This window comes from Leopardus geoffroyi, chromosome B4 (genome assembly GCF_018350155.1).
Source record: "Leopardus geoffroyi isolate Oge1 chromosome B4, O.geoffroyi_Oge1_pat1.0, whole genome shotgun sequence".
Lineage (NCBI taxonomy): Eukaryota > Metazoa > Chordata > Mammalia > Carnivora > Felidae > Leopardus > Leopardus geoffroyi.
In genome coordinates, this window is record NC_059341.1 from 131,848,193 (window position 1) to 131,871,235 (window position 23,043).

The following is a 23,043-nucleotide window of genomic DNA, read 5'->3' on the forward strand; positions in this document are numbered from 1 at the left end:
CAAAGGCTGACGGTTATCGGGGCGGCGGGGGCGGGTGGGGGGGTTGTTAATTGGGACCGCACGGCCCCAGTGTATAAGCACTCATCTCCCAGCCCGGTGACCTTGGCCAGGGAAGGGTCTCGGGCTCATCTGCGGGGTTCTAGGCTGTCACAACTCGCTGTGTGACCTCGGGCGGGTCAGCGTCTTACCCCTCTGGGCCTCAGTTTCCTTGTCTGTGCAGGGGGAGGACAGCTGTGTGCCTGGGGCCACCCCCAAGGCCCTCTGTCAACTGCCCACCGCGCCCTCCCCCACGAACCCAACTGCTCCCCCCGGGGGGGTTGCATCCGTCATTAGCACCTGCTAGTGTCCGGGCCTCGGTGGAAGGAGGTGAGTGGGGAGACGGAAAGGTTTTTATCAAAACGCTTTGGTCTTGAAAAACTACCCAGCAGCTGACCTGACAGGCCCAACACCGGTTCTGTGGACGGCTCTTCACAGACGGCCCAGCTCACGCGGCCCACACTCCCCGCCACCCGCTCCCCAGCCCCAAGCTGCCCAGCACCCACCCCACTCACCGCCGGGCACTTGGGGGAGCGTGTGACCCTCCTGCCCAAAGCCAAGGGCGACCTGTATTAAAAGTTCACCTCCTCGTCCCACCCCGGGGGTTACCTCTGGCTTTCCCAGAATCATCCAGGCTATTCAGAGGACTGCCTTCCCCAGCTGACCCCTGCCATCCCCCTTTGACCCCGGCCCCCCCCACCTGACCCATCCCCCAACCTGACTCCCTCACTCGGTCCCTGCGTCCCCGCCTGACCTCTCCACCTGGTCCCCGCCTCCCGCACCTGACCCCCTACCTGACCCCTGACCCCCCACCTGACCCCCACCCCCCCCCACCTGACCCATCCCCCAACCTGACCCCCTCACTCGGTCCCTGCGTCCCCGCCTGACCTCTCCACCTGGTCCCCGCCTCCCGCACCTGACCCCCTGACCCCCCACCTGGTCCCTGCTGGCCTCTTGGCCTTGGCTCCAGCACACCCCAGGCCCCGCTCAGCTGCAACCCCGGGCACTACTCACCAGTCTCCACTGGACCCGCTTTTCACCAGTGCCTGCGCACGCGCGGCTGCCTCTGCCTGCATGGCCTCCATTCATTCATTCAAAAACATTTATGGAGCACCTACTATGTACCAGGCACTGGCTAGGCCTGCCCTCCCAGCTCTGCCTCCTCCGCCTGCTCCTCCTCCAGGGCCCCAAGGGGTGAACATTTCCCTGCCTTCCAACATCCTCAGGGCTGTCCCAAGGCGGGGCGGCACATCGGGAGCCCGCAGGGGACACGTGGAGGCTCTGGTGGCGTAGAGGGCGCGCCCCCTGGGAGGCAGCCTGGCGGGGGAGGGACGGGTGGCCTGGGGCAAGGTGAAAACAGAGTCCTGGCTCCTATGTGGGCTGGGCCTGTGCACTTGTCACGGTAACTCACTGAATCCTTGGCACAACCTTAGCAGCCAGTGTCATTGTCATTCCCACTTTACAGAGGAGGAAACCGAGGTCTCACAACTGTTACACAGTGGCTTGGACCCTCCACGGCACCAGGCTCCGGGTCAGGAGAGGCTGTGGGATCTTGCTTCATCTGGACGGTGCTTTAAAGACATTTTTTTTTTAATTAGTTTCCCCTAGGGAAAACTCGGGCGGCTTTATTTTTAAAACCCCCATCTCTGGGATCAGTGGATCCAGAAAAACCTGGAGAGCCTGGCCGCCTCCCCTGCAAGGACAGGGCTACTGTCCGCTGACCCCTGAGCCCTGGAGGTTGTGAGACCAGCAGCATGGGAGCAGTTAGAATCCCAGCCTTGGGGTGAGGGGACCCCAGAGTGCCACAGTCCCTGCCTCCCTCTGACCCCTGTCCTCCCTGTTCTGTGGCTCTGCGTTCTCAAGCTCTGGGACACTCTCACAGCGTGAGTCTGTCATCTTGGGGTGTCTCTGATAATGAGTCTGGGGCTCCAGAATTCTCTACATACCTACAACTCCTTGGCCCTAAAGGTCTGAGCCCTGGTCTCTATGGGTCACCAATTCTACTAAGCGGCCCTGACCCACCAGCAGGCCCACTGGGGTGGGGGCCCAAACCGGAGGGGCACCCAGACCGTCTCCCAGATCCGCTTGTCACCCCATGGGAGCCCCGGCTCTCCAACGGCGGTGCCTGGGTTGCTGGGTCACGTTTGGGGCTCCTACTGAAGGCCTGAAGTTTACTAGCCCCAAACACAATTCCTACCCCCATAAAACACCGCCGGCGAAGGCTGCCGCGGACACCAGGAGGACTTGAGGCCTCAGCTGCCCGAAGCCACACCCCAGGGACAGCTGTCACGTCACCCCGTCGTAGGGCCTGCAGCAAAGGGCTCTGGAGTTTCTGGAATGGCCCTTTGCACCCACGCCTCTCCCCAGACTTCGGGTTCCCCTCACTCTGCCCACCTGCAACTCCTGCCTGGCCTCCCACTGCCTGTCACAGGCCCCCCCCCCCAGCACACCCAGGGGCGCAGCCCATCGTAACCCCGACGCAGGCGGTGGCAAGGGGTCCCTCTCCTGGCCCTGAGACTAGCTTCTCTGGAGCAGGTGGGGGAGCCCCCAGGGGCCTGCAGCTGTGGCATCGGAGAACAAGGAGGCTCTGTCCATGCTGGAAAAGCCCCGGAAATGCGGGGGGGGGGGGCACCCCACGACCGCCGGCTGCACAGAAACCGTGGCCCAGGAACATGGGCCTGTCATCTTGGGGGGTCCCCGATTGTGTGGCTGGGGCTCAAGAGTCCAATACCTCTCTATAACTCCTTGGTCCTAAAACTCAAGGGCGAGAGCCACAGAGACCCGTGCCCTCTAACGTTCTGGAAGAATGAGCCACATTCAGCTCCAATCCTGACTCTGCCACTGAACCCACAGCATGCCCTGGCAAGCGACTTCTTTCCTCTGAATGTCAGTGTCCTTTTCTGCAAAAACGGGACTAGAAGGGCAAGGCCTCCGAAGGGTGGTGAGCGGGCAGCTACAGAGCAGAGGCCGGCACATAGTAAGTGCTCAATAAAGTCAGCTGCCGCTAGTCTGGTTCCGGCGGCCCGGCTCACGGGGCGAGGCACGGTGCCCGGCACACAGCGGGTCCTCGTCACCAGGAACGGGTGAGGCCTGCCCCCCCCCCCAACAGTGTCTTCCTTTCAGCCCAGAGGGCAACACACCCCCTCTGTGCCTGCCCCTGTCCCCCTCACAGGTCCAGGCCCCCCAAAGGCCTGCACCCACCCCCCCCCCCACCCTCAGCCTCTTCCCCAGCCTCGGTTTCTCTCCCATTGCCAAAGCACAATGGCTGTTATAATTAACGGATTATCTCAGTGCGACAGCTGTGGTCCTTTGAAAATTGGGTTGAATAACAAGATCCTGGCGTATGGTAATTTCTTTTCATCCCCCTGCTCTCTCTTTCCCTCTCCCTCACTTCAGCCTTGTTCTGCATGCAAATGCTTTTCCCTTTTCCTCCTTCCCAAACACCTTCCTCCTCCGGAGGGCAAGGGGACAGCCTAGATTCTGCTTTCTGGTGAAAGAGTGGAGGGAACCCACCCTCCGGGGGTCCCTCCCATGGACCTGGCACTGGGCAAAGAGCCTGCGGCATGTGACTTCTGCGATCCCCCCCCCCCTGCCGGGCAGGGCAGCCCCAAGTCCCTACACCTCACTTCCCCTCCCACCCCCCTCCCCACAGGCTCTTCTGCAGGGGCCTCCCCTGAGGCCCGGGTCCTGGCCCCCTGCACCCCCCCCAAACCTGCTCCCCGCCCCCACCCGGCATCCCGGTCCCTCCCAAGGCTCCTGCTATCTGCTGGGTGCTGACCTTGCCCAACCCCCCACCCCCACCCCCGCTGCCTCCTAGACCCCTCCACTGCCCACCCGCTCCCGGCCTCTGCTCCTGCCCCGAGCCAGCCAGAAGCCCGCAGCTGCCTGGCCCCTCCACACCTGGAAGGCTGTTGTGCACATCCTCCCACTGCTCTGCGCTGTCTCGGCCTCCTTCCTCGCCCAAAATCTCGATCAGCATCCTCGCTGGTCTGTCTGTCTCCAATCTTACGGCCTCCTTCAACCCTTCCTCCACCCAGCGGAGGGTGGGCCTCCTGAAGCATAAATCGGAGCGTGGCACTCCCCTCCTCAAAAGCCTTCGCTGGCTCCCTACTGATCTGGGAAGACTGCCATAGCAGGCATCTGAAGCCAGCCCCCCCCACCCCCACCCCGCCCCGGGGACCTGCAGAGCTGGGTCCAGCTCCCCTCTCCTGCCCTCCTGCCTCTTCAGCCCAGCAAACCAGTCTGGTTGGGGTCCCTCCTGCGGGGTTCCCACAGCCCCCAGATTTCTTCCATCACCACCAGAAACACAACTGCTGCCTTCACTCCCCGGACTGAGTTCTCTGAGGAAGGGCCAGATTCTCCATTAAAGCCCAGCGCCAGGCACCCACTGGGTGCTGACTAAATACCTATTAATGACCGAATGAAGGAGGCCTGCTCTCTCCCTTTACGGACAAGGAAACCCAGGCTCAGAGTAATTAGCGACTTGCTCAAGATCCTGACCATTCGTGCAGGACAAAGGATCTGCACCCGGGGTCTGCGACTCCAGTGCGCGTCCTGGAGAGGGCTGTAGGGGGGCCGCCTTCCGCGTGCATCTCAGGGAAACTGACTCTCCCTCCAGCCTCAGCCGGGGGGGGGGGGGGCAACAAGACAAGAGCTCCCGGCTCAGACTGTCACCTCCGCCGAGTTTGACCTTGGACTAGCCACGTGACGCCCGGGGCCTCAGCCTGCTCATCTGTAAAGTGGGAAGGGAAGCCCGGCTCCCCCCCTTCTCAAGAGGGGGGGCAGACACCCGGGTCTTGGAGGAAGCCCCTCCTAACGACATCTGGGCGTCTTCCCACCCTCACCTCCAAGCCCCGACCGCGCTGCCCGTGGCAGGCACTCCTCAGAGCTTGGGGGGCCCCTAGGATGGCGGGTGTCATACGGAAAAGAGACCCTCTTCCGTGAGAGCCGGTAAGAGAAGCATAGGGGTTCAGGGTATGACCCTGGGGGGCGGAGCTTCCCTCTCTCAGCCTCCGTGTCCTCGTCCGTGAACGGGGTCCACTAGCGCCCACGTTATAGGGGTGCAACGGGGCCTGACGCTGCAAAGTGCCCCGCACGGTGCAGACGCAGCCGTGGCCATAAGGTTCTACGGAAACGTGACCCTGAGACGTACCCCAGGGGGAAGGGGAGGAGAAGGGGGTGGGGGGCAGGACAAAGCAGGACCGTCTGTCCCTGACTCTCCACCCTCCACAGCCCACAGAGTAGAGCTCACACCCCGATGTGTAGCCCTTGGGCCCCTCCCCTCCCCCCCCCAGCGGAGACCCCCCCCCCTCCCCACCACGTCCTCCCTTCGTAACCTATGTGGTTGCATGGCTGCCCAACTACGTATCCTCTGGGCCTTGGCTCGTGCTGTTCCTGAGCCTGGGGTGCCCTTCCCACCCTTCCCCGCCTCCTGTGGCCCAGACCTCACGCCTCTTCCTCCGGAAAGCCTTCGGGCTGCCTCTGTGCGGGGAGAGTAGTGGTCTCCCTGCTCTGGCCCCCACCCCCTGATTCCGTCCCCATGGAATCCTGGAAGGATCCTAGAGATCATCTCACCCCACCTCGCCTCCCCCCCCCCCCATAGATAGGGAAACTGAGGCACAGGCGAGGGACAGCAGCTCTCCAGGGAGGCACTGGAACCAGGTATCTTTGCTGCTTCCAGCCCCGCATGCCATTCTTCAGCCCTGGCCGGTCTTCTCCAAGCCCCCCCCAGCCCAGAGCTACCTGAGGACGGGACCCCATCTTCCTCTCTGCTCCCCCACCCCAGTGCCTAGCCTAAGGCCTGGCACATAGTAGGCACTCAGTAAATGTCTGTTGAATTGAATTGCGCTCAGGGCGGCCAGTCGTCTCTGCTCTGTAAGAGAAGCATAGAGTTAGTGGAACGGTCCCCGTGGCAACGGGGGTGGGAACCAAGCCGGCAGGGTAAGGGGTCCGGCCTGCCCCAAGGACCCCGCGGGCCCTGACAAGGACATGGGGTCTGGGAAGCTGAGCATCCGGACTTAGAGGAGTCTGAATTCTGCCCCAACGGGCAGCGCGGCCCTGGCAAAGTCATCCCACCCCTAGGGCCTCGACGACCTCGTGTGTCCGGGGGAGATGACGCTCCAGTCCCTACGGGCTCTGAGGACCGCTTGTGGCGAGGACCGGAAGAGACGCGAGGAGCGTAAACACGGACCTCCAGCTCACAAGCACGGAATGCTCAGTGCCTGACCCGCAAAGCCGGGTGAGAATTACGCCCAATTCCACAGATGAGGAGACTGAGGCTCAAGAGGAGGGGGGCGGCCTGCCCGAGGCCACAGGGCCCATGCACTCGAGCCCAGGCCGCGTACCCGGTGTCCCTGCAGAGCTGGAGGGAAGCGAGGCATAACAACCCCCAGACAAAGATCTCGAACCCTCCAAAGGGGTGGCCGGAGCGCAGGCCCGGGCTGGCAAAGATTCTCCAGGCAAAAGGCCCAGCACGAGCCCCAGGGCTGTGAAGGGCAAGATGAGAAGCCACGTTCTCCCCCTTCCCATGGGGGTGAGCTCTGATTCCACAGCCCCCGGGGGGTTCAAAGCCATCCTCAGATCCAGAGGCTGGCAAAGGCCTCTTTTGGTGTTAATATAGATCGCCAGGAACTATAAATACGCAGCCAGGCCAGGCACCGCAGGGCCACACGGGGAGCGGCCCGGCGGGGGCTCTAACCCCAACCCTGCCCCACAGCCCTCCCCCCCCCTTCCCCGTTGAGCCTCAGTTTCCTCGTCTGTCAACCCAGGCTATACCATAACCGTGATGCCTCAGGTTCTTTACCCAACAACCTACAGTCCTCCGGCCCAGCCAGGCTGGCAGGGGGTGTGCCTTTCAGGGCCCAGACCGGAGACCCGGGAAGGAAAAGAGGAGGACACAAGACAGCCTCCCCGAGCGCACGTGGGACCGTTTGGCTGTGCCTCTGTTCCCTGGCCTAGAGCCCGGGAGCGGCGGGGCAGGGGCCTAGACAGTAACCAGCCATTCACTCTCCGCCATTCACTCCACCAGCCTTCCTGCGGGTTCCTCCTGCTGGGAGCCCAGGACCCACAGCCAAGAGACAGCCTCGGGTGGGAGGCCTCGGGAGAAGCCCGAGAGAGGGCACCTCTCCCCGGCCCCATCCCAGCTTGCATCACGGGGGAAACTAGCTTCACGCCTGCCTTCTGCCTAGACCGTGACCTTGTCAAGGACAGGGTGGGGGGGTCTCACTCACCCTGTAAACCCAGGGTCCGGCAGGGCGCCCAGGAGACCCTCCATAAAAGTTCACAGGCTCTGGGGCGCCCGGGTGGTTCAGCCCGGGAAGCATCCGACTTTTCAGGCCGTGACCTCCCAGTGCGTGAGTTCGAGCCCCGCATCGGGCTCGCCGCTGTCGGCCCAGAGCCTGCTCTGGATCCTCGGTGCCCCCCTCTCTCTCTGCCCGCCCCCACTCTCACGGGTTCTTTCTTGCTCTCAAAAATAAACATTAGAAAAAAAAAAAAAACAAACAAACGTTCGCAGGCTCGAAGGCTGAATAAGGTGCCAGGGGAGCATAAAAAGGGTACCCGTGCACAGGGCCGTGACATGGGCCTGGGGCAGGTGGGAAGGCAGAGGGGAGCTCACTGCGCCCGGCACCAACTGTGTGCCAGCCTTGCACACTTAATACCCCACAGCCACGTCGTCGTGCCCACTCGGAAGATGAGGAAACGGAGGCTGAGAGAGACTGAGGAGCGTGCCCAATGACCCAAAGCTACAAAGTGGCCCAGCAGCCACAGCACCCCGCCCCACCCCCGATACGAGACAGGGCCAGTGCCGGCACACTCCCAGTACAGCTGTTCCCAGCAACAAGAGATGACGTTTGCAGAGCCTGGGGCTCCTCAAAGGCCAGGCACAGACAGGCGAGGGGCCAATGTCCCATTTTCTCGTCAAAGCCTCGAAGCAGCGCTGGGGGACAGACACACCCTCCCATGCCAGGTAGAGAAACGAGGCCTCTGAGGGGTGATGCGGGACCCCAACCCCAGGCCCGACGAGTACTCCGCGGGCCTTCCCGGTCAGGGCAACCGTGGGACCCTCCTGCTCATTCATGGCTCCCCCTCCACCTGCTCTGAGATTCGCGGTCAAGGGCTGTAGACCCGGGTTGAGGCTTGACTGCCCCTGCCGGCTGGTGACTTGGGCAGTGACCAGCCCCCTCTGCTTCCCCAAGACCCAGCTCCTGTGCCCCAGGCGGCTGCTGCCAGGAGCAAAGCGGGGTTGACCAACGAGAGACGCCGCCCCCCCCCCTCCCCTTACAAACTGTAAGATGCTGTCCGCGTTCCAGGGAATTTAACTGTTACTGTTACACTTTCCTTGGCCTTTCTCAGCCCCCTCTGCCCTCCTTTCTAAAAAGGCTATGATGCTTTTTATCAGATGTTTGTAGCACAGTGTCTGCCCCTGGGCTAAGGACCTAGGAACCAGGTACCCTTTTCATGCCCCTTCTGCAGATGAGGAAACCGAGGCTCAGAGAGCTTAAGGGACTTGTTCAAGATCACGCGGTAAAAAAAATGCGCACACTTAGCCATGACACTGTATGCCTGCCCCCGAGTGGCTGTAAATTCAGCCTTCGTGGCTACGAGAGTCCTCCCTGGTGCACGAATGCCCACCCGCTCCCCAGTTTATCCAGCTTCCCAGACGTGTGCAATATTCACGCACCCCTCTCCAAAGCCTTGGGAGCCCCATTAATCATTCAGACACACCTGCATATTCATTAACTTCCGAATTAATACAGGGCCCCTTATTACTTCGGGCCTGCTGCCTGCATTAAAGACACTTCGGCTTTATTCATTATTAAACTCCCCTGATAAATGATCACGTCCCTCCTTCACAGCGCGGGGGGGGCGGTGTCCAGGCCCCCAAGCCAGCCGGTCTGCTCCCAGCGCCAGCTGCTGTGCGACCTTGAGCCAGGCCCTCACCCTCTCTGGCTCTCTCGCACGCTCACCTGGTAAAACCAGGCAGAGGTCAGTCTCTGAGCACCGCCCAGGCTCATCAAAGTGGGGCCCACCCCATCCCTCCGCCGACTCCTCTGTCGCCTCCCCGCACTTTCGTGGCTCTCTTGGGCTCACATAACCCTCTATTCTCCACCAAACAGAAGCCTGTCCTCTCCGCGGTTTTCCCGGTCCTTCCCTCCCACCCGGGCCCGGGCTCGCACTCCGCAGCCAGGGGGCCTCGGGTCCAGGCACCACCCATCTTCTCAGGGATAAGGTCTGTCGCTGAGCCAAGCTGGCTCGGCAGACCATGATGTGTCCCCGGTCGGAGGGGCCACGCCCCCCAGGCCTCGCGCCAAGCCCCGCGTGGCGCCAGCCATCTGAGAACCACGTCCACTTTCCAGATGGGAAAACTGAGGCCAGCGCGGCCAAGGCCATCTCTCCGGGAAACGCTGATGCCAGCTGCAGACATGTCTCTCGCGCTCCGAGTCCTGAGCGCCTCACCATGACACTCGCCACCTAGAGCGGGGACGCTCGGCCACCACTTGCCTCCAACCTTCCCTGACTGGCTCCTCTACGTGCTGAGCTCCGGCTAATGGAGCTGCGGGCCACGCAGACCGGACCCCCTCCCCGCCGTTCCCTGGAGGACGCCCTGATCTGTCTCCATCACGCCTGGAGCTGAGCGGAGCTCGAGAATAAAGCATTGGGGATGCCGCCGCCGCTCGCACCTGCCCTGCGGGCTCTGACCTGCCTCCCGCTCCCACCCTCCGTGTAGGGCCACCTCCTACGAGCCCTGGCCTGAGGCTTCGCGCCCCGACCCGCTGGCTGGGGGTGGCTGGGGGCCCGTTAACCAAACTTCTCTGTGCTCAGTCCCATCATCTGAATCGCGCCCGACTCCACCCTCCGTCTGGTCCATCCCTCACCTCCAATCCATCCGGACACCCGTCCAGGCCACACACCCGTACCCCCGAGCCCCCCGATGGCGCTTATTTAGGTGGCGACAACCGCCTGCCAGCATCCTCCCCTCCCCTCTGCTCAGCGGCCAGAGAGCCTCTCGAAATGCCGTCTGTCGTGGCCCCACTGAGAGACCCTCTCTTCCGACACTTCCAGAAGCTTCCACGACTCCCAGGCTGAAGCCATAAGTCCTCCTGAAGATGAAGGCGGCCATGAGGCCTGGCCTGGCCGTCCGCTCCAGACCCTCCCTCTGGCTTTCCTCCGAGGCAGCTCTCCCCACTCCCACCGCGACTCCCCATTCTTGTCCGTGACAGGTGTCTGTCCCTCCCGCACCGCTGGGGCCACCTGGCAAGCACAGCGTGTTCTCCGCTGCAGCTCCAGCCCCGGCGGTCAGCGCGGTGATCCTGTGGCCTGAACGAACCCCTCTGTCAAGTCAAGACAGCAAACCCACAGGGCTGTGGTCAACGGCAACAGGGAGGCTGCTAGACCAGAAAGACCTCACCACCCTTGAGAGGGCAAAGCTCATCAGCCCCCTTTCCCAAATGAGGAAACCGAGGCTCAGAAAGACAACGCGGCCTCCCAGGTCAGCGCTCGCAAGCGGGGCTCCCGCCTTCCTGCCCGGGCCCGAGCACCCACCTACGAGTCAGATCCCGATAAGCCCTTCACGCGAATCAACTCATCCAACCCGCTCCCCAGCCCCGGGAAGGGGGGGGGCGCTGTTAATTATACCCATTTGAGAGATGGGAAAACCGAGGCCCAGCATGGTGAAGCCACACGTGCCCAAGGGTACACAGCCAAGAAGCGGAAGAGCCTGAGGCAAACTGAGTCGTGGACAAGCAGGGTGCAAGGCCCTGCCTGCTCTCACCAAGCGCATCACAAATCCGACGGGCAGCCGGAGAGGGGTGACAGCGTGGCTGGCTGATCCCCAGGCGCCAAGGCTGATATTAACTGGGAGGGCTTGACGCCTTTGAGGATGTGTTGCCACCCAAGGGGGCTGGGATCCCCGCAGGGGGCTGCACTCTGCCAGCCGGGCAGAGCACCTAATAAGCACCTACTGTTTGCCCGGCACATGGAGTAAGAAAAAAGTGATGAATTCGAGGACCAGAGCAGGGACTGAGGCAAACGGAAAACCCAAAACACACACACACACACACACACACACACACACACACACACACACGCACGCACACATGCACACACTGGAGATTTTTGCTGTTTAAAGAAGCCCTCCCACACGTTGTTTTGTAAAATAAATAACCGACCTCTAATTTCGCATATAAAACATTCTGAATTTTCACACACAGATGGGGGGGGCTGCTTCAAGTGGGGTACCACCCTGGCCTTCTGGGGGCCTCCCCGTCACACAGCCAGCGCGAGTGCGGAGGGTGGGGCCCTGGCCGAGTCCCCGCTCTGTCCCAGGCCCCAACCCGGGAGCCGACACACAGAAGGCACTCAGTAAATTCCGGCCAAGCGAACTCCATCAGTCCAGGGTCAAAGCTACTGTGAGTGCCGCCCCCCCCCCCTCCCCGCCTGTGAACTTCGCTCCTCCCACTTTCTGACCCTCCGGGGTGCGGCACACACGGTCAGAGCTGGCAGCTCCACTTAGCACGGCCAGGCCCCGGTTGTGTCCCACGTGAGGAGACCGAGGTCCCAAGTGACACCCCACCTCCTTCCGGGGCGCCCCTTCCTACCCCAGCCTCTGAAACACTCCTGCTCGCCCAGGCTCTGTCCTCGACCTACCTACACCTAGCTGCTTTCTCTTCCCAGGTGCCCTCGGATGCCCCAGACTTGCCGGGCCAGCTCACCTTCGGGAACGAGCCCACACCTGCCCGCCCTCCCCACCTCACACTGGCCCAGACACCCCCTCTCCCCGCACCGGCCACCAACACTGTGAACCCCTACCGTCTTCCTGCTCGGGCATCGCCTCCTCCAGGAAGCCCGCCCTGAACCCTCGGTCTGGCTTCACCATTCCACGGCAACCCCATGCTCACCAGCTCCGAGGGGCGTCCCCCTAGTCGCCACCTCCCTTCCAGAGGGCCAAGACAGCACCGTGTCCCCTCTGTGTCCCCACTGCCAGCAGGAGACCTGGCACAGAGGAGGCGCCTGGGGTGTGGGGCTCGAGAAAGCAAAGGACCGCACAGCACTACCCCCAGTCCCTGCCGGGTGTCATTACCGGCCGGTCTCTGTCTCCACCCACCCACCTCCCCACAGGCTGAGGTGTGCCCGTTATTACTACTGGGGACGAGAGGGCCTCCCAGCTCCTTACCATTATTGCTACGACCATTAGGGCCTCCGCCAACACTACGGCTCCCACTCGAGGCAGTGTGGTCAGGCAGGTGCACAGAAGCCGGGAAAAGAGCCCTACAGGGGCCTGAGCGAACTGACCTCAGGGGGCCCCATCAACGGATGAGAAAACTGAGGCTCGGAGAACAAGCGGCTGACCTGAGTGAGGTCTCACGCCTGGTGGGGGCCAACCCACGCAGGGATCAGAAGCAGGCAGCAGGACTGGCCCGCCCACGTCTGGGAGGCCGCCGGCACCGAGGACAGGGCACCGCGTCTGGGGTCCCACACACCTCGGACGCAGGCCCTTGCTCCACACCCCTGCCAGCTGTGTGGCCTTGGACAGGCTGCAGCGTTCCTCAGAGCTGATTCCTCAGCCGTCCCAGGGCCGCCAGGCTGCCCGGCAGGCGTGCTGTGTTCAATGAGGCTGGAATGACCACAGCCAATTAACTACTTAACCACGGAACGTCGCCAAGGCCCCGGCTGTCTGTCGGCGGATTAGCTCACCTAATCCTCGCAAGGACTCCACAGAGGCAGGTGCTAACCGTTCCCCCATTTTACAGACAAGGAAGTAGAGGCGCTGGGTTCAAAGGAGCGCCCCAAGCCAAGCAGGTATTTAAGTGTGGAACTGGGCGGGGGTGGGGGGGCACGGGCGCTGGGGGGAGAGAAAGCCTCACGGGGGGGGAGGGTTGGTGCTCCTCACGTCCCCCCTCTTTCGCCCTCTACAGCCCTGATCAAATGCTCCCGCCAGTTCCACTGAGCCCTCCCTATGCCAGGCGCCTTGCCACACCGCCCGAGAATGTTCCCCAGACGGGTGCAATCTCCGGATGGGTCCGCCCAGACTCCCCTGCCCCGGCCCATCCTCTGCCCGGCTGCCAGAGGAAACATCCTGAAGCACAAGCAGGCCGGGAGGTCACCGCCCTGCCCAGGAGCCTCTGAGGCCTCCCGAGTCCTTCCTCATTCCAGCATTCAAAGACCCCTCGCGATCTGGCTTTGGCCCCGTCTCGGAACAAACCACGGCCCGCTGCATGTGCGCACGTACACGCACAGGCCCCGCGCACGCACACACGTGCCCGTGCACCCGGCCCCCTTGGCTCCTCCCCGGGTCCCTCCTCCAGCTTTGATCCCACCACCCAGAACGGCACTGCCGAGAAGTCCCCTCCCCCGTTCCTTAGCTCTTCCCGCCCTGTGTTCTGCCCTGCAACACATCACCCACACAGCCCCGTTTCCAAGTGCCCAGCATGCTCCTTGCTCCTGGAAGACGCGGCCCAGGCTCCTTCTCCTGGCCCGGAAGGAGCTCACGAGCCCTGCCTCCTCCCCAGACTCCCGGGTCCCCCTTCCCAAACCCCAGGTCCTAGTACATGAGCTTCTCACCCTCCTCTGAACTCACGGAGTCTTTCTCACACCTCTCGGCCTTTCCCCTTGAAACTCCCACGACCCCTTCTGCCTCACCCCTACCTTATGAATGCTACACTCGGGCAGGACTCAAGGCCACCTCCTACAGGAAGCCCACCGGGGCATCACTCACCCTAGTCGGCCTTCCCCCCCTTGACTTTGAGGTCATCCACCCCCAGACCCTCAGCGCCTTGCACCATAGCGATGCACCTGGCTCATAGCAGATGCCTGCGAACCGTCTGCTGAATCAACGCACTCCCCTCCTGTACCTTCCCTGAGCTCCAGGAAGCAGAGGGAACAAGTTCACGGGCCAACAACGACCGGGGCCGACCTGCCCCCGTCTCCCCACCTCCAACAGCCTCCAGTCGCACACCTGAACTACTCACTCCAGGGGCTGTCTGTCGCCTCCCTCCCAACTGCCACCCTCACCTGTCTGCTGACTCCCGGCAGGTCAGAATAAAATCCACAGCCTTCCCGACCTCATTTCTTCACCTCTGTCCTCGCTGGCCAGGCTCCGGTCCCACCTTCCAAGGTGCCTGGCTCCTCCTCGGTGCACGGGAGGGTGAGGGCACCTGAAGGCACTTGACGAGTCCCTCGCCTGTGGCACTCAGCTGATTGAACCCTCACTAAATCCCCGGGAGACGGGCGTGACCCAGCGCCATTGCCAAGGCGCAGACAGAGAAACCGAGGCACACAGAGGGGAGGAGACGCATGTCCGAAGCTGCCTCCGAAGGACAAGTCCTCTGGGTCCCCAGCCCACCCAGCAGGTCTCTGGGAAAGGGAGGGGGGGCGGGGGCCGCAGGGAGAAGGTGAGAAAGGAAGGCAGGGCAGTCGATTCCCATCCTCTGCAGCGGCAGCCGCCCCACCCCGGGGAGACCCCCCCCCTGAAATGGAATAACCTCATTCACCACAGCTGACCACTCCCCCCCCCTCACAAATCTACGCCCACCCCACCTGCCCTCCGGCCCCTTAGCTCCCTTCCCGCACCCCTGCCTTTAGGTCCAGTCGGACATCACCTTCTGTCCAAAGGCAGACCCCCACAGTGTGCAGGCAACCACCCCATTGTCACAGGCCCAGGGATAACAGTGGGGATATACTTCCTCCGGCCCCAGAGGCCCAGACACACGTGCCCACAGGGCCCCTCAGCCTCCTGGACAGGCACGGGCTGCATGGACAGGGCTGGGAGACAGGCAGTCCTGAGGTCTTAAGGGCTGTTAGCAGGTGCCTGGCGACAACCCCAGTGAACTGCCTCGAATCTCAGCCCATCAGAACCGGAAGAGGCTGCAAGCCTCTTAGCTGTCACCCGTTAGACGAGAGACAGTCTGGGGCCTACAGAGGTGCAGTGACATGCCCCCTCCTGCCCCCCTCCATTCCTCAGCTCCCTCCCACCCCTGCTGTACCTGCCCCTGAGTCCCTGGAGGGCAGAATCCCACCTTGTTCTTCCCAAGACCCCCAGGGCCTAGCCCAGAGCGGGAGTTCAGAAGTTTCCTTGAATGAACAAATGAATGAGTGAGGGCTGGATTCTTTGTCTTCTTTGCAGGGAGATCAAAAGGTAGAGATCAAATGAGGGCACTGGCCTGAAAGTGTTTATTTATTTTAGAGGGAGAGTGAGAGAGAGCGCTTGAGCACAAGCAGGGGAGAGGGACGGAGAGAGAGGCAGAGAATCTTAAGCAGGCTCCGCACCCAGCACGAAGCCCAACGCGGGGCTCGATCCCATGACCCTGAGATCCTGACCTGAGCCAAAACCAAGAGTCGGTCGCTTGACCGACAGAGTCACCCAGGCATCCCCCAAAGTGCTTTTAAGACCGTAAAATCACCACACACCTAGAAGGGACTTCTAATTCAGAAAGAGTGAAGGCCGAGGCTGAGGTCCTTTCATACCATTTCTCAAGCCCTGGGGCAGGCACGAGGCACCCGCGGTGATCAGAACACCCGAATCGCTGCCCTAAGGAATCTCACAGCTGGAAGAGAATAGTAGTTACAGGGGACCAGTCATTGCAAGGTGGGGGTGGGGGGGGCGTGGGGGAGCCAGGGGGCTGCAGGACAAGGTGGCCAAGGCCAGGTCGGGGTGTCCAGTCAGGGCTCCCAGAGGAAGGATCGAGCCCTCAGGTCTGTGGGCAATCAAGGGTCCCCAAAGAGCCAGCAAATAGGGCAAGCCACCCCGCAAGCCGATGTCATCACAGACATTGGGCAGCAAAACTGGTGGTCTTTGGGCCTTCGGAACCTCCCGTGGCCCCGGGGGAGGCTGGGAATAGCGTCTAGAACATCCAGCCTCTGAACTAAGGGCTGAGCTGCTGTGACGGCAGCCAGGTCAGCGGCTCTCCGGCACAGCAAGGACAGCCACGGGTCTCAGGGGCCTGGTACAAAGCACACAGTGGGCCATCAGCCTATGGCCACCGCTGGATCCGGAGAAATCCCCACCAACAGCCAAAACAAACCCTCTGTCATATGTGAGTGCTGCTCAGTATGAGCCAGGGGGCGGGGGGGCGGGGGGGGGGGGGCGGGCAGCTGCCCGGGGAAGCGTGAGGTTTCCGGGTAACTACGCTGGGCCCCCAGCAGCCCTCCCTCTGATGCATGCAAATGAAGGGCATACGTTTCTGCTTACTTAACTTCACAAATGTTAACAAGCTCATAAAAAACAAGTTATTCTTCCTCAGCTCCACGACACCCTCCGTTTGTTTAATTTTGCGTCTCCTCCCTCCCCCAGCCTCTCCCTGCGAGAGAAACCAAAGCTGCAGATCTGGGTGTTTCCCAGCCAAGTGGGTCTCGCCCTTTCTTCCCTCCACCCTCCGGGCTAGAAGGAGAAAACCTCCACGGAAGGAATCTGAAGGCCCTGGGGATCCCGCACCCCTCTCCCCCAGCCCCCCCCCCAGCCCCCCACCGCTGTGTGACCTTGGGCTCTGGTTTCACCTCTCTGGTGTAATTGCCTCATCTACCAAGTACGCAATGCAATAGCACCCTGACCGCCTTGGGGTTGGTGTAAGGATCAAACCAGATAATCCCGGTAAAGTGCTTAGTTCACTCCCGGCACAGAACAAGCCCTCGCTAAATGTTAGCCCTTGTTATTATGTAAAGAAGAGTTAAATACCCCCCAGTTAATCCATTTGTAGAGTCTGCCTTCTGGGGCAAGCTGGCAGCTCCAAAGGCAGCCGACAGATCGGTTTTGTTGCCCCCCCCCCCTCGCCCCGTTGGTTGATTAAAAATCTGAGTCGGATACCATCAGGCAGAGCCTGAGGGCTGGCGCGTTTCCCCGCAGGCCCCACCCCACCCTATTGCCTCACTCAGACCGGATTCGAAAACTTCAAGTGATCTGGCCCCTGTGGGCACCTGAGTTTGCCACCAACCCCCCCCCCCCCCCCATGCCTCGCAAAAGCTTTTTCCAACTGGTGCTCTGACTGAGCTCCTCATCAGGCCCAGATGACAGAAGAAACGGCTCACGGAGGGCCCGCCAGGTACCCACGGTCCCCGAGGGAGGCGCTGTGGCGCCAAGGAGAAGCCCAGTCGTCAGTCCGAGCCTGTTTTCTCGCCTGACCCCCTGCCCCACTGTGCCAGCTTGAGAGGCGCCTCCCTGGCACACGGAGGAGCAAATGGGCCCATTAGCCAGGTGGCAGGAGAGACGGGCCTGGCCTCGGTGAGCCCGGAGTGTTCGGCACCAGGTGGGAGCAGGAGCCAAGGCCGGCCCCCGAGCCTCATCCCAACCCGGCCGTGGGTATGCCAAGCCAGGGTGGCACTCCTACGTGCCACACCCCGGCAGAGCCCAGCAGCAGAGGCTCCAAGGACAGGGGATGGGGCTAGAGCTGGCCTGTTCCCCTCAGGGTCCCTCTATATCCTTCACCTTGAATGTGCACCTCCAGGAACGGTCTGGGCCAGAAACTGCAGCTCGTCTGTCCACACTAGCCCCTCTTCTGTGGGCACAAGGCATAACAAGCCGTGGCCCCAACCCGCTTCAGCCAGAGTTGCCACCAGCTACATCCCCAGGATCCCCCATCTCACAGAAATGGAAACTGAGGCCCCAGCACGAGGAGGAATGGATTTCCTACGGCGAACCCAAAGGGAGACTGGCCTTCCAAGACCAGTCTTGTGCCGCCCTCCAGCCGCCACCAGCCAGGGAGACCCAAAACGCAGTGCCCAGACCAGAGAGGCCACACCCCTCTGGCACCAGCTACCCTCTCCGGGCCTTGATTTCCCCACCGGCAGCATGGCCGACTCTGACACAGTGAGCCGTTCTGAGAGAAGACGGTGGGGTGGGAGCCCTCAACACCCATCGATGCGGCCATCTCGGCCTGCGCCTCAACTTCCCCAAGAGGGCGGTGGGGGTTTCCGTCCCCTCTGTCTTCCCCTGAGCCCCTCTCACCGGGCGCCCCCTGGCCTGCATCCAATAGTGACACAAGGAACAATCGAGTAGCTACCAAAGACTCGACACCATGCCGGGGGCCAGGTGGGTCCAGAATCTGCTAGATGGGTGCTATTATACCCATTTTTTTTTTTCAGACAAGGAAGCAGAAGCACAGAGAAGCTAAATAATTTGCCCAAGGCTACCCAGGAAGAAACAGCAGGTGCAGTGACGGGCAGACCAATGAGCAAGGATGGAGAACCCAAACCTGGATACAGGTGCCCGGATGAGGCTCGGAGGATGAGAGGAACAAGGTCAGGACGGACGAGGACAAAGGAGTCCGGAACCTGTGACCTGGGAGGCAGCCCCATAACTGTTGGGGACCACAGAGGTTGGCTGCCCCTAAGAGTCCCCATCGCGGCATGCATACCTGCCGACGCACTCCTAGTCTGGACGGGATCTCAAGTTCAGGTCCTCTCTCACCAGTCTCAAACGGCCCCCTCGATGCCCCTCCCCAGACAGGTGCAGCCATCGTCCATTCCTACCGAACAAAGCGTGGCTCCCGGCTTGGCAGGTCTTGCCTAAGATGCCACCAAGCCGAGCGCGGCCGAGTGCAGCCTCGAACCCAGCTCTTGGACATCCCCAGCCACCGCCTCCCGATTTTGGAAAAGTCCCCAAGGCACCCCCAGCTGTAGCAGGGGGCGAAGGTGGGGCCTTGGGCGTGAGGGGCGGGGCCAGGAAAGGCGGGGGCGGGGCCCGGCGGGGGTGGGGGGCGGGCCGAGAGAAGAAGGCTGGGACCTGGGTCCAGTTGCCCTGGCAACCGGACTAATTAATTCCGACTCCATCTGTGCCTTGGCTGGATGGGAGGTTTGGGCTCGCGGGTGTTTGTTTTGAAGAGAAGGGGAGATTAGTGGGAGGAGCTGGGAGGCGCTGGGGGGCGGGGGCTGGTGAGGGCCTGAAGCGCCGCCCCACGTTCCCACGTAGCATTCTCCATCCTGCAAACAGGCAGGCTCGGCCCCTGGAGACCATCCCAGACCCCTTCTCCCAAGGGGGCGGCTCATCCCAGCCCCCTGCGGCGTGCGCACGAGCGCACACACATGCGCACACCGACAACACCGGTTCCACAACCAGAGAGACTTGGGGCCAGACGCCAGCTTCGCTTTCTGAGCCTCAGCTTCCCCATCTGCAAAATGGGCAAAACCACTCCCCGTGTACCTGGAGACCTCACCATCCTGGGATCAAGGGAGGCTTTTCGGAGGGAGATCCTGGTGATGGAACCATCTATGCAGTACTCGGCGGGGGGGGGGGGGCGCGGGGGGGGGGAAAGGCAGCGTGAGGAATTGGAAAGAGGCCAGGAGGACCCGATCGCGGCACGTGAGAGGAGAGGGTGCCCCGAGGCAGGGGTGCCGAGGCTGGGCCAAGTCCCTGCAGGTCTCAGAAACCAGGGTAAGGATTCTGAATCTTGGCCCAGGGAGAGTGGGGAGCCAGTGACATGCTAGGGAGTCCCGCCAATGGAAGGGTGCAGGATGAACGGAAAGGGCAGGAGTGGAGGCAGCAGCCTTTGAGGGGCTGCTTCAATGGTGGCCGGGTGACCAGGAGATGGGAGGATGTGAGGGCAGTGCTCCATGACCGACACGTCGCCTTTAGGACAAGGACAAGAGGCTGAACCTGGTGTTCCGGGATGACTCCCAGGGTCGGGGGCGCAGCTGAAGGCTGGTAGTGCCCACCCCAGAACAGAGAGCCTCGGAGAAGGACGGGACGCAAGAGGAATCCAAGATGGAAGAAGTTTCAGGGGCGAGAGGGACCCACCAAAGGCCATGTCCACGCAGCAGGTGGCCATACCTCACCAGCTGTGAGATGCTGGGCGAGTCGTTTCCTGAGCAAGCCTCAACTTCCCCATCTGTAGAATGGAAATAAAAGTAACCCTCTCGCACAGGTTGTTATGAGGAAGGCCTCCCCCCGGGGGCCCCCAGAGGTGTAGGATCTCAAGGAGCCCGCTCCTTCAGGGAGGAGGGCTGGACACTAAGCTTGGTTGAGCAGCTAGCATGAGCCGCGCCCCTTACGTGTGTTATAGACCACACGGAGTGCCGATCAAGGAGGAAGGGCCCTGGGGTGCCTGGGTGGCTCAGTCGGTTAAGCATCCGACTTCCACTCAGGTCACGATCTCACGGTCTGTGGGTTCGAGCCCCGCACGGGGCTCTGAGCTGACAGCTCGGAGCCTGGAGCCTGCTTCTCGTTCTGTGTCTCCCTCTCTCTCCGCCCCCTCCCCTGCCCTCTTTCTCTCAAAAATAAATAAAACATTTTAACCACTTAAAAAAAAAAAAAGAGGATATCTGCCCCTGGCTCATGGGATGGTTGGGGGCATCTGTCACCTGCCTGGCGCACAGCAAGCGCTAAATAAATCATCACCTGCGGTCACTGTCACGGTTGTTGTCAACGTCCCTCCCAACAACCTGAGAAAGTGCATGCAATGACCTGCAGGCAAGAAAGGAAAAAGACAAAGGTCTCACTCACCCCAGCATCCAGGACCTGGGCTGGCCACCATCTGATCACAGGAACCCCCTTCCCCAGCCCAAACGGCTCTAGGAGCTGTATGACCTTGGACGAGTCACGTCACCTCTCTGAGCCTTAGGTCCCTGCCCTAAAACATGAGGGGTCCTACGCCGGCACCATTGTCTGAGGACTGAACAAGGAGATACCCAAAAGGTGTTCAGCCCAGGGACCGCCCGCGGCAGGTGCTCAATAAATGACAGCAGTGATGATTACTGATTGGATGTGAGGACCGGAAGCAAAGAATGATTGCCCACAAGCCCTCCACTGGGGTCCCGGAAGGGATGCCCTCCCCGAGCCAAGCAAGCATATCCCCAGAGGGCTGCAGCCTGCGGATTGGCCCCACGTGCAACCCCCACCCCGGTGTTCCTCGACCCGCCCCCCCCGCAACTGTGCCCCGATCGTGCCCCTCCCCGTGCCCACCCCCACCCATCACTCCCACCACCTCCTGCATCTGGCACACAGCCACAGGGGCCCCCACCCAGCCCCGTGACCAACTTGGCAGCCCCTCCCCTCCCCCCCCCCACTCTGCATCTGCTCAATTAGGGAAACTGGGGAGCGAGGGAAACAAAGACTTAATTTCTGAGCTAATCAGCCTGCCTCGCGCTAATCACCATCCTCCCGGGCATTAGGGCAGGCTTCCTGGGGGAGGCTGGTCGCTAGGAATGATACCCCCTTCCCCCAAAAGCCTGAGATGGCCCAGAAATGGAGGGGACCGGAACACTCGAGCAGTGATTTCAGTGTGGGACTCGGTGGACGTGGCCAGAAGGAGGGGGGGGGGAGGGGGGGACGCTGCAGGGAATGCGCCTGGGGCAGTGTCCCTTGGGCAGGCCCTACCCTCCCACAGCCCCATTCCGGGACTCCTGCCCCATCCTGGGGACAGCCACAGACTTGGGGGAGGTCCCGGAACAGGCATCCCATTAGGTGTCCAGCCCACGGCTTTGGCAGAGGGATGGACAGATGGATACTTTTAAGCTAGAAAATTGAGCAATGATCAGAGTGAGGCTTTTGGATCATGGCACAGAGTGAGCGCGTGGAGTGTGTGTGTGTGTGTGTGTGTGTGTTACATGCGTACATGAGTGCACAAAACGAGAGGGCCCGGGACCGGGAGCCAGGACGTCTGGGTTCAATTCCCTGCTCTACCCTGGGCAAGTCCCCGTCCCTCTGAAATTCAGACTTTGCCGTGAGAGACCAGGAGGGGCTGATTGCTAAGGTCACTTATTCAACAAAGGTTTACTGACCACCTTCTACACCAGCACCTACTATGCACGCACCAGGCTCCGTGCTGGGCACACAGGCTCATCTATGAGCAGACAGACAAGGTTTCTGTCCGCACGGCTTCCACTGGTCCAATCAACACAGCGCGGGATGGAGAAAAGCATCCCGAACGCGCTGACCCCGGAGGGGGATGGGCCAGTGGGGCCAGGCCGGGCTACTGAAGGCAGGGCTTGTCACTGCGTATCTTAGGGAAAGGTCCTGCCCGGTAAGGCAACTTTAGATCAGCGCAACTCCCTGTGGGCCCCAGTGCAAATCCCTTGCCCTCTCTGGGCTTCAGTTTCCCCATCTGCAACAATGAGGCAGCAGGGTGAGGGGGTCCCCATCTGCAACAATGAGGCAGCAGGGTGAGGGGGTCCCCATCTGCAACAATGAGGCAGCGGGGTGAGGGGGTCTCCAAGGTTCATCCCGGCCCTCGCAAGTGAGGATCCTCGGTTGTGTCCCCATCGTGGGTATGTGTATGTGCGTACGCGTGTGACATTAGGGGTGGCGGTATGCCCCCCACCCCGACACACACGCACACACGCAGAGCGGACTGTCCCAGCTCTGCGTCCAGAAGGATGATGGACACATCGGATGGACAGGTGTGCACCCAGTGATGAGAGGGGCCGCCGTGCGCCCCGAGACCCATCCTCTCCCCAGTCAAGGCTCCCAAGGGTGCACATTCCCCTCTCCCGGCACAGGCCACCCCTTAAACTGCCTCCCTCTCGCCTTGCCACGGAGCCCCCGCAGCTGGCCGCCACGTCCCGGGTGCCCACGGTGTACCCAGCGCCCCCTGTACCTCACTGCCCCGAATTCTCACGACAGCCCTGCCGGGTAAATACCGTTAGCCTGTCTGACACGCAGGGAAACAGGATCAGCTACGCCAAGTGACCTGCTTGGTAAGCGATGAGCGATGAGCCAAGTGACCTGCTTGGTAAGCTCCGGCCTGACCCCAAGCTGCCAGACCACGCCAGGACCACCTCCCTGGACCGCCCTCAAGGCTCCGACCAGGGGACCAGGCTGGCCGGAGCACTGCTCTCTGCAGGCTATCAAGGGCTCGAGGGGATGGGCTAACTGGGTAAGGGGCATTAAGGAACCTACTCCTGAAATCACTGTTGTGCTAGATGCTAACTAATGTGGATGTCAATTTAAAAAATTAAAAATACACACACAAAAAAAAAAGAGAGAGAAAGAGCTCAACACAGCAAGGTGGTTAGGCCGTGGGGCCCCGGGAGCCAGACGGCCCAGGTTCAAATTCCAGTCTCACCACTGACTTGCTACGCGAC

General features: G+C 61.7%; 1 protein-coding gene across 8 annotated transcripts in view; it reads right to left on the reverse strand.

Annotated features, from left to right (window-relative positions):
* ELFN2 (extracellular leucine rich repeat and fibronectin type III domain containing 2) overlaps window positions 1-23,043 on the reverse strand; it is a 77,770-nt gene that overhangs the window by 14,618 nt on the left and 40,109 nt on the right. The window contains exon 1 of one of the 8 annotated variants that reach the window (XM_045467297.1): window positions 3,937-5,306. The exons of 6 other annotated variants lie outside the window; for them this stretch is intronic. The gene's annotated coding sequence lies outside the window, so the exon portion shown is untranslated. Of the gene's footprint in view, window positions 1-1,050; window positions 3,176-3,936; window positions 5,307-23,043 lie in introns of those variants that run through there. One more of the 8 variants, XM_045467298.1, reaches the window with a different exon arrangement.